Source organism: Tripterygium wilfordii, chromosome 15 (assembly GCF_013401445.1).
Source record: "Tripterygium wilfordii isolate XIE 37 chromosome 15, ASM1340144v1, whole genome shotgun sequence".
NCBI classification, from domain to species: domain Eukaryota; kingdom Viridiplantae; phylum Streptophyta; class Magnoliopsida; order Celastrales; family Celastraceae; genus Tripterygium; species Tripterygium wilfordii.
Genome location: NC_052246.1, coordinates 10151071 through 10162207, shown reverse-complemented (window position 1 = coordinate 10162207; position 11137 = coordinate 10151071). Strand labels below are relative to the sequence as shown.

Below are 11137 nucleotides of genomic sequence, written 5' to 3'. Positions count from 1 at the left end.
TTTGTCACGTATCCTTGTAAAATGTAAATCTTTGTAATAGTATAGTGGAAAATAGTGGAAATGCATACATAAATGTTTAGGGTGCTAGAAGCATATAGACATTAGGGGATGATTTTGTGAATGATGATTGCATTAGAATGCATGCTTAGGATTTTGATTTTTCACACCATGCCATGATGTTTAGACGTATGCTAGGATTATTTGAATGTCATGAAAATAAATGCAACGCGTTAGTCATTGGATTAATCCAAGCCGTCTCACATTAATAAAACACATCAAGATTAAATTATGGAATCCTTATGTTTTGTTTAAATACCAAAGAGCCTTCAAGATATTGGGGTTCCATTGGCATTCATCCAAAACATTTGGATTTCGTGGACTCGGAAAGCAAATATGTTTTTAGGGATTAGGAGAATTTATTTACGGATTCAACGGTGAGTTTAAAGATATTTGACTCATTCAATGAGCCATAAATGAATTCTTTCTTTTCTCATGAAGAACATAATTGTGAGTAAGGCTTGAATTGAACATTATTCCTTGATTGTGGGCCCTTTTGGTACATCAACCAAGTCCCCAAAAAATCCTTTTTTTCAAACCCACTCCAAGTGGTACCTTATCCAATCTTTGGCTAAGCCGGGAATGGCCCCAATGATCCCGTGCAACCCCTTTTTTCAAATATCCAAACCCACTCCAAGTGGTGTTTTCTCCAATCCTTGGCCAAGCCGGGAATGGCCCCAATGATCCCGTGCACCTAGTTGTCCAAACCACTCCAAGTGGGTTTTTTTCCATTACCTTCCAATAAGACCCATCAAAATGGGATTTTCAAAAACAAATCAGAGCCAAATAGGAAAACATTCAAAGGTAACCGTTTTCGGGAGTTGTGGGGTGCCTAACACCTTCCCCATGCTCAATAGACCCCCTTGCCCATTTTTCTCGTAGACCAGAACGGATGTCCAATTGCATCCTAAAAATCAATTGGTGGCGACTTCATTGTTTTTCAAGCCGGTTGCTTCACTTTGGAAAGAGATTGAGGAGGGAGAAAGGAGCAGGAGGAGAATGGACAAAAGAATGTAGGTGAACTCTAATTGAGCTCTGATAAACTCTAATTGCAGAGGTGGTGGCTGCAGAGGAAGGTGGTGGGTGATGTTGTGAATTTAGGGGTTTTTTAGACGAAGGAGAAGATGAGGTGGACTTTTGAATTATTTATTAAATTTAATTTTTCTTAAAGAATTACACATAATCACATTTTTTATAAGAAATTAATTGTTTGAATTTTAGATGCCATTTGGCTCTTTAACTGCCTGGAAAGGATTAAAACGGGTTAAGTCAACTTTTGGTCACCGAAAGATACTCAAAGTTTCATTTTGGTCACCCAAAGATCAAACGTTCCAAGTTGGTTACTCAAAGATTTTTTTTGATACAATTTGAACACTCGGGCAAATTTTTTTTGATACAATTTGACTGCCCGGAAAGGGTGAAAATCTGCCCTAATGTTCAAATTGTATCAAAAAAAATCTTTGAGTAACCAACTTGGAATGTTTGATCTTTGGGTGACCAAAGTGAAACTTTGAGTATCTTTCGGTGGCCAAAAGTTGAGTTAACCCGGCTTAAAACCCAACAAGAACCCTTTTTTCTCCTCCTTGAATGCTCCAAGCTGCTGCCTCAAATCTCCCAAAATCAAGCATAAACCCTAACAAACTTCTTGAGGCGCTCTTTATGCCCCCTTTAATCTCATCTATGTCCTTGTTTAAAATCTTTCAATTAAGAGCTGGATCCACTTAATTTGGGCTCCTCAAATTCGTGAAACAGCGTTAGGGTTAAAAATCATATATGGGCAATTGATTGGCCCTCGGGAGTGATCGATCGGTCAGGCCTTTGGTTTTACAATAGGGATTACTTGATGGCTGCCCAATCGATCAGCTAAGAGTCCGATATATCACTTCTCACTTGAATGTATACTTTGATCAGATTTAAGCTACTGGAATAGGTAACGTGTCTTTCCTTTGGATGTTGCAGACTTGCAGGTATGAATTTTGCATTGTAGGAATTTAATCCGCAGTTAGAGGTGGCAAATGAGAAGGTCTTGGACGAGATGGTTAGGATGATTGATAATCCGCGTTCTTTAAATGATTCATTGGCTGTATATTTTGAATTGAGTCTCCAAATTCACTATTTTGTCTGTGCGATTAACTCATACAAATGATTCCATAGCGTGCATTTTTCTATTCAATATTTATACATGACGCGAGTAGCGTAAGTATGCAGCTAATTGTTTTAGCTAAACTTGAGGTCAAGATGATTTTTGGAAGCTCAAGGAACCATGCAAGTAGTTGGCCCTGGAAGTAACTAGTACGTACAGACACTAAATCATCAAATTGAAGATAACCCTATGTAATTCAATAAATAAAAGGACCCACCATATATATATATATATATATATGTAGAATCATCAATTTGAAACCGAAAGACATGCACATATTGGCCTCAAAGAAAGCGCTCTTTACATTTATACGTTGTTTATGGTCAAGAACGCACCACAACATGTGTCATGTTGGTACATAACACACATATATATCCTACAAAGTATTAATTATACATTTTTTTATTTATGACCAAAAAAAAGTCTCAATTAATCTACTCAAATGAAGAAAGAATTCATCCAAGTTTGATACCATATTTTGAATGTCCTGTGACTCAGGCTAAAGTCCAAACACGTAGCATGCATAAATAAAACATGCTTTTATGTTACCTTTTATATATATATTCATGAACCAATTTGTATCTATAAATTAATGTATTATAAACCTACACGATAGGACATATTTATCACGACCAAACATATCTCTCACATAATCTTCCTTTGAAATAAAAATTCAGGCAGCCCCGACCGAACAAATGTTGTGTTACTGGTCCACTCTGCCTGCACACCTCACTCGTTAATTAAGGAGTTAGTGAGACGAAGGTGATACAAGTGCGATTTTTAAAATTAAAGTGTGTTTGGATTGAGGGATTTGAGAGAATGAAAGAGAAGGGGAAAAAGAGTTTTATTCCAATTCCGTTATTTGGATAGTTTATAAAAAAATTAAGAGAAGAGATTTGAAGGGAATTAGAGGGAATATTTCATTAAATTTTTGTCAAAATTCTTCCTCTCAAAATGAAATCATTTGGAGAGAATGGATTACTAATTAAGTCATTTATAAGTTAAAAAACCTATTTTACCTTTATACATAACACTTTAAGTAACATAAAATTTAAGAATAAATTAATAAATTGAACTAATTTTCTTTCCTTCATTTTTTTTTATCTATCCAAACATGGGAGATGAAAAAGTATTATTCTTTCCCTTCTCTCCCATTCTCTTCCCTTCCCCCCAAATCCTTTAATCCAAACATGCACTCTTAGTGTTCATATAGTTTGAAGTTTGATTCATATAGTTTGATGTCGCTTGGATTTTATCAATAAGTTCAATAAAAAACCGAGTGGGTACAACATTATCAAAAAATTTTGATACGTAAAGTCTGTGGGGTATACTGACCATGTAACTAAAGTCTCATATCAGTAATAAAACGTAGTTGAAGTCGTGTTTTTTCTTTTTTTGAAAGGTTATAGAGAATGAAATATATTCATTAACTCAGAACGGGAAAGAAAATATGAGGCCCATAGGCATTCGAGTCACTATAAAAATGAAATACAAGAAGAGACTAAAAAAAGAAAAAAAAAACAAAAAACAAAACCAATATACACAGATTGTCTCATAACTTTATGCATTAAAATTTGGTCCAATGTATGTACAGGTAATCGCAGCTCCAGGCTCGGTCTCCCCAACAAAATATTGTATTCCATTTCTCTCTGGATAAGTATGTTTATTCGCTTGTCCTTTGCATCAATTCACAACAACAACTTTGGTTAGAGATCATGAATTTAATTTATTTGTAATATCTTCTCTTCTTCTTTCTCAAAGTGGTATATCGTGTCACATTCCTCTTTATGGATAGCTATCTTAATTAAGTGATTAATAACTAATTAATTGAATGAATCACGATATATGATCATCTTCAAACGCATGCATAAATCTTGGCTGCCTATTTGTCCCATATAATGTGGAAGAGGTTGAAAGTATACAATTATAATGGATTATGAATTAAGATGTGAGAGAAAATTAAGTTTTTTCTTTTATTACTTAATACGTAAAAAGAATATATATATATATCTCTAATGTAATAAACTTGATAACAAAAACTAATGCATGCCACTAGGGCTTGGCATCGGATCAGGCCGGCTCGACGTTTTAAGGCTCAGGCCCGGCCAGAGCCCAAGCCCGGTATTGATTATCGGGTTCCGGGCTGGGTCAGGCCTGATTGGGAAAATGCAGCTCAGGCCCAGCTTGAGCTAGGGCCCATAAAGCTCGGGCCTTAGGGGCGAGCATCAAGTCTCTGGCTTTGATTTTTTTTTTTTTGACTTTTTTTTTTAAAGTACATATTACAATTGATTAATTGAGTAATTGCACTAAAATTTTAATACAATTGAAAAATATTAAACAATATTTTATAAAAGATGAAAATTGCATCATATATATTATATATACATCCCAACTAGGTTGGCACCTATATACAATGGGCCTGTTTGGGAATGCTGTGAGGTGTTGTGAGGTGTGGTGTGGTGCTGTGAGTTATAAAACTGTGGTGCTGTGAGGTGAGTTGGAACGCAAAAAGCTGTTTGGCGCATCACTTTTAAAACTGCGGTGTGGTGCTGTGAGGTGCGTTTGGCGTATCTAAATTACGGTTATATTAGATGACTAATAATATTAATATAAAATAACTTAATGTTTATATTGTACATTAATCAAAAATAAAATAATTGACCTAATTTGATTACGTATGACAATTCAACATACATTGTAAGCGTTTGGGAGTGCTGTGAGGTGCTGTGAGGTAAAAAGCTGTGGTGCTGTGAGGTGAGTTGAAACGCAAAAGCTGTTTGGCGTGTCACAAAAAACTGTGGTGCTGTGAGGTGTGTTGCAACTGAACGCAGTGCAAACGCACTGCCAAACGCCCACAATATACTATCAATAATTTGCATTACTCTCCTCTCTTTGAGACCAACGGGAAAGGGCAAGGATTTCTTAAAGTCTTCAGTGGTAACCCGCAAGAAATGGGCAAAATTCCAGACATGCAGAGTAAAGTAGGAGAATCAAGACAGAGAAAGTGATAGTGACTCGGACTATAAATTTAAATTTTCATTTTGAATCTGTACGATTTGTAATTTGTAGTCTGTAGTCAATTTGCAAGTTGCAATGGGCAAAAGCAAGCATAGGCGCATAGCTGCAGAGGGAATCAGAGAGGGTAGACTGTAGTCTGTAGAGTTGCAGAAAGAAGCATAGGTCCATACCAAAGCTCTACGAAAGAGACAACGATTTTTCGGGCCGGGCCTTGAGCTCGGGCCAGGCTACAGCCAAACCTCGAGCTCAGGTTAGGCTACAACCTGGACTCAAGCTCGGGCTGGGCAACAGCCAGGCCTTGAGCTTGAGTCGGCTTGAATGAGACCAAGGTTTTCGAGTCGAAGCCTGGCTATAACACCCCAACATCTTCACCAGGGGTAATTACACGGCACGATAACTATTCTCACATTCCTAGTAACCCGGTTCCATGCAGATAGTGTATCATAAGCCTTCATTATCAGAATACCATTATCTAACTTCAATATATCAAAGTATCTTATATTACAAACACATTCCATAATTGCATCATAGTCAAATACACACTTAAGTACTTGATACAAGATTCCTTGTATATATTTACATAGCTCTAGATCTATTTTACTACCTCGATCTTTATTTAACCTGGTTCTTCACCAACTTAGCTCCCGTTAATCTACATGTATGGAAAACATGTAGGAGGGTCAGCCGAGCTAGACGTAACCAATCAAAGGCAATTTCAAACATTTATCAATAATCATTTGAACAATCTTTCCAATAAAAAAAATCACATAATGTAGATAGAAGCATATCACCGAGTTCAAATTTCTATTAAAAGCAATAATTATAAATTCATATAAGTAATATTTCTGTAATACCCCGACTAAAAATAAATATATATTAGATTAGAAAATATGATTAATTCTATTGCCAAATAGTTTTGAGGTATACCCAACTAGGGCCTTAATACAGAGTCAATAATATCGAATTGAATTAGAAGAAATTATATTACAAATAAATTGGAAAATTAAATTGTGCAAATGTGGATTTGAGCCTAACACCTGAGTTTTAAAATTAAATAAATATCTCTAAAACGAAAAGAAGACATATCTGAGATTTTGTTGGAATCTTAGGACATTATATTCACTTGCTAATATATAAAGTTATAAACAAAAGATATAAATAAACAAAATGGCTTCTCGTGGAAGCCACATCGAGAAGCATATGGAGAAAGGAAGTGGGAAAAGGAATATAGAAGAGACAGCGGTGATAGAAAGTCAAGGACTCTAGCTAAAGTTACTAAATCAACTCCTCTTATTACCACTACTTCTCTTATGAAAGCATATGTGTTGAAGAGGGGAAATCGCTGCGCACTCCAAGTCCTTTGGAGCTCAACGGGATGGAGAAGGATCATAGAGTAATACCTGAAGCTTCAAGTTGGAGTAAAAATCAAAGAAGGTAATCTAAGAATTTTAGTTTATGAGATTAACGTGTATGGATATGTTGGGTAGGATTAAAGTAAATTGAGAACTCTGTTTAGTATGTGGTCTTATAAAATTATTTAAGGACAAGTAGAAACAATGTTTACAAGGGTTCAATTCATGATAACTTTTGAATTTCCTGCAAATTCAGGATAACCCTTATTATTATTATTATAGATACGGCTTATTCCAGCAGAAAGAGACAAAAAGAGTCGTCGGCTATTTTGACTAGGGTTCCATATTGAAGGATTTTTTGGTTCAGAATCATCATCAACCGAACTCATAAACCAACAATGGTAATCTTGTGCATCTTATTCTTAGACTTTTTGGTTTCGGCTTCTCTTTTTGATGATGTTGATCTACTATCATTCCTTCGATTTCGCAGGAATTTAAGCTGGTAATTATTGGGGATGCTAGAACAAGTACGATATTTGTTTCTATTAAGATTCGACATATTAGAACGAAGTGTCTGTATCTTTTTTTTTCACTTATATATATATATATATATATGATTAGAGAGAATTTAGATTGTATCTAGACTGCTATGGAGCGACTAGCGACTATTAAAAAAAAAACTTCCGGGGTGATAGATTCTTTTGAATGCTGGTTTGGTTAGTTCTTTTTTTTCTTAATAAGATTCAATTAAAACTTCCTCTATTACCCGTTGCACTTGATTAAGCCATTGCTATACATTGGACGGGTATGATTGGTAAGAGCCTTTGGGTCAAGCTTTCCAGTTAATATCTTCTAATTTTTTGGTTTTGATCTTCAAGTTATTTGCAAAATGCAGGGAAAACATAATTTCTTAGGAGGTTTCACTCGGGCGAATTTGAGTCGGAATATGTGGGTAAGTGATTCTTCCCTCACTAGACTATTCCATCATTTGCTATATAGGTCTATTGCCATTGCTTATTTGGTCAATTACTCTCAAGTACTAATTTGCACTTTCTTTGTGCCACACCCAGGGACCCATGATTATGAACTCCATACACTGAGCTTCATTACAAACTTTGGGAAAATCCGTTTTCACTGCACGGACACACCTGCGCAAGAGGATGCTCATAATAGACGAGAAATGTAGTAAGTCATTATTTTTATTTTTTTTTCTTCCGAAGAGTTCTTGTTGTAATCAGAGCTTTCATAATTGCGATTTCTTTGCTTAACTACTTACTTAATGTCACCCCATATTGTTTCAATATAGTTACTCTATTCAGCATGATCTGTATATTACTGAGGATTTAGAGTTTGTTGTTTCCTCCTTTTTTTTCCTCCTTTTTTTTTTTTTACATACTCAAAGTGGAATAAGCTAAATGTGAATCCAACTGAAATATCAGTTGTCACATACAATGTGGTCTGGTAAATGAACCTTGTTGGAAGAGAGCATTTCATATTCGCTCGTGATGTAACTTGTTGGGTAATCTAGAATTTGAATTTGAATTTGATACTTGATGGATTTAGCCCCTTCATCCAAATCAGTTTACCATAATGGAGTCAAATAGTTTACTTTCACATAATATAAGAACTTATTGTGGCCTATAGATGGCCTCCTCCTTATCACTTGACTAAGAGCAGTATTCAACTCCCCTTCCCTCAATTTTTGCTTTTTTTGCCAAAATAAAACTTCTGGATGATGGTTCTTTTGGATGCTGGTTGCATTTGAGGGACTGAATTGGTTTGTTATATGTTACCCCAACTATTTTTGCACATAAAAACAAACCAAAAAAGAAAGAAAGAAAAAAAGCTTCCTGTTAAAGCAATCATGATCATGTACTATTTTTCACATTAAATGTCCGATCTATCACCATCTTCTGGTAAATTTAATGTAGTGAAGAAATGAAAAGAAAGAGTAAAATTGATTTCATATGCCCCTTATTTTTTACAAGCCTACCATTTGCTGGTGCATTCACTATTATCTGCTTGTTTTCCCCTTTTCTTTTCTTCATGAGTAATCATTCACTCTTGTTGTTTATGCTTAATTTTCTTTTGCAGCGCCGATGCTCATTGTGCGATTGTTATGTTTGATGTTACCTCACCAAACTTGTTTGATAATCTTGATATATGGTGCTGTAACCTTCGCAGGTGCGTAGGGCGTCCTATATCTTCAGGTTCCGATATTGTTGAGTTTCTTTTATACTAATGTGTTGCTTGTTTTTTTTTTTAGGTGCAACATGAATATCCCAATTGTTTCATGTAGAAACAAAGTTGATCTTGATGATGGGTACATGCAACAATCTAATATCATGCGTGCTTCCTCTGAACTCAAAATTCAACGCTAGGATATATCAGTGAGAAGTGGTTCCAACTTGAAGGAGCCTTTTTTGTATTTTGCCAGAATATTTACAGCGTAATTGCCGTATTCTTCGTCCAACAAGTTTTTCACGTTTTAAATTATATATATATATATATAATGTTTATGATCAAGTATTCAAAGTATACCGTCCATCCTGAAAAGGGCACTCACTGCTTTCAGGAAGCCTAATTTGGTCTTTATGGAGTCTCCCGCGCTGGTTCCTTCGCAACTCCACTTTGGTCTTGCTGCCCAGGAACTGTAAGTGGTTTGTTGTAGATTTTCCTTCCCGTTAGCTCTTTGTGCAGTTTTGTTGCATTCTTATTGTTTGGTTGTGTGAATTTGGTAGCTTCTGTACATTGAGGTAACAAACGATGTGTGGTGCACAATCATGTTCGCTATTTGTTGCATTTGCTTTGTTTCCATTGGGGTTCTTTCATGAATTGAAGTATAGTATGTAATGTTTGATCTGTAATGTTATGTGTTTTCAAATGGAGAGTGATTCACCTCCTATCCCTGGTTCATTACTATAGCAATTGTTCCTCTTGGTTTTTTTGTTACTTGTGTCCTAACTTTTTGTAAAGGAAGTTCTTTCTCTTGCTGTTTACGTGCGAACGGTTCTTAATCAAATGCGCTTCGAATTGGAATTGCTTGCATTAGCTTTCGTTAAAGCCTTGATCTCACTGCATAATTTATATACCCGACAACTGCAATCTGGCTGCTGTTAATTTATTTCTTAACATGTTGTTTCGTATTTGATAACTCTCATAGGCATGACGAGGCTACGTTTGCTGCTCCTGCTCCTGCTCCTGCTGCTGCTTCTGGCAGTCAACCTCTTGCCTGTTGTGAATTGTGATAATGACACAGAGTAGACAATGACTTGTGGGGTTGTAATTATTGGAGAGGCTCTTCTATCCTCTTCCCCGTAAATTACAGTCACTGTGTTGCTTTTTATGGGTTAGTGCTTGTAGGCACCCTATCATTTCTTGTTGAGTAGGAAAGACGGATTCTTATACTTAATTATTTCGTAGTTTATTGATGGATTCTTAATTTTCTCGTGCTTGATTGAATGTTGAAATTGACGCATAGCGCTTGTAGGCACCCTATCATTTCTTGTTGAGTAGGAAAAATGGATTCTTATACTTAATTATTTCGTATTTTATCAATGGATTCTTAAATTTTCTCGTGCTTGTTTGAATGTTGAAATTGACGCATAATTTTGTGTTAGTGCTTGTAGGCAGCCCTATCATTTCTTGTTGAGTAGCAAAGATGAGATTCTTATACTTAATTATTTCGAACTTGTTTGATGGATTGTTCATTTTCTCGTGCTTGATTTGATTGTATGTTGAAATTGAACCATAATTTTGTGGTTCCCAATATGCAAAAGAAATTACCAATGTGCAAAAGAAACTTCCATGCTATTAAACCAAAGACACTTTCTTTTCAAGGTTCTCGTATGAAACTTGTGTCTTATGTTTGAACCCCCTTTCTTTCCTGCCAGATCATTCATGTTGTAGTAGACTGCACGGGTAATCCCCCACAAACATTTCCTTTCCCAGCTGGCCTGAGTTTGGAATAAACCGTATGCTGATATGCAATAGACAAATGGACAAAAAATTTATGTAAGTAAAAAGATCATAAAAATTACGAAAGCATACAGAGAATGAGAGAGCATTTTTACCTCTGTTGCATCAAAAGCATTGTACTCACTGTGAATATGACAATAATCACCTTAGGCCGCTCGAGTCAGTGTTTCCGCGCAAATAACACCCTTGAAGTATAAAGGGCGGTCTCGAATATGAACGTTTGAGATATGGTTGGTATTATCGGTGTGACAGTCATACAAAGCCAAGTTAAAACCCTTATGTCCTAGTACCAACTCATGAACTGGTGAAAGCGCAAGCGGTTTCACTATCATGTTATGTTCACCAAAGCCGCCTAACATGAAATTAAAAGCTCTCACCCAAGTATGTCCTCCACCTTCCAAAATATGAAGCCTATAACCTTGACATCACTTTTGTGGATAACCTTTTGTAACAATTAAAATAATCGCACACTCAAACAAATTATAGGATGTGCACACTCAAACAAGTATGTCCTCCACCTTCAGCTTCAGATGTTTGACTATCTGAAGCTGTAGTTCTAACGACAGATGTGGTGTTCTTGGTGTTTTCT

At 35.9% G+C, this 11137-nt stretch overlaps 1 long non-coding RNA gene across 2 annotated transcripts; it reads left to right on the top strand.

The window, feature by feature from the left end:
• Positions 1-6457: 6457 nt before the first annotated feature.
• LOC120016414 lies at positions 6458-10146 on the top strand. Of its 2 annotated transcripts, none has more exons than XR_005471978.1 (8): positions 6458-6652; positions 6853-6971; positions 7061-7522; positions 7641-7755; positions 8665-8754; positions 8837-9019; positions 9146-9223; positions 9734-10146. It is a non-coding gene; the product is annotated as an uncharacterized LOC120016414 (long non-coding RNA). The 2 variants fall into 2 exon arrangements; XR_005471979.1 differs by having other exon boundaries at positions 6477-6652; positions 7449-7522.
• Positions 10147-11137: the final 991 nt, after the last annotated feature.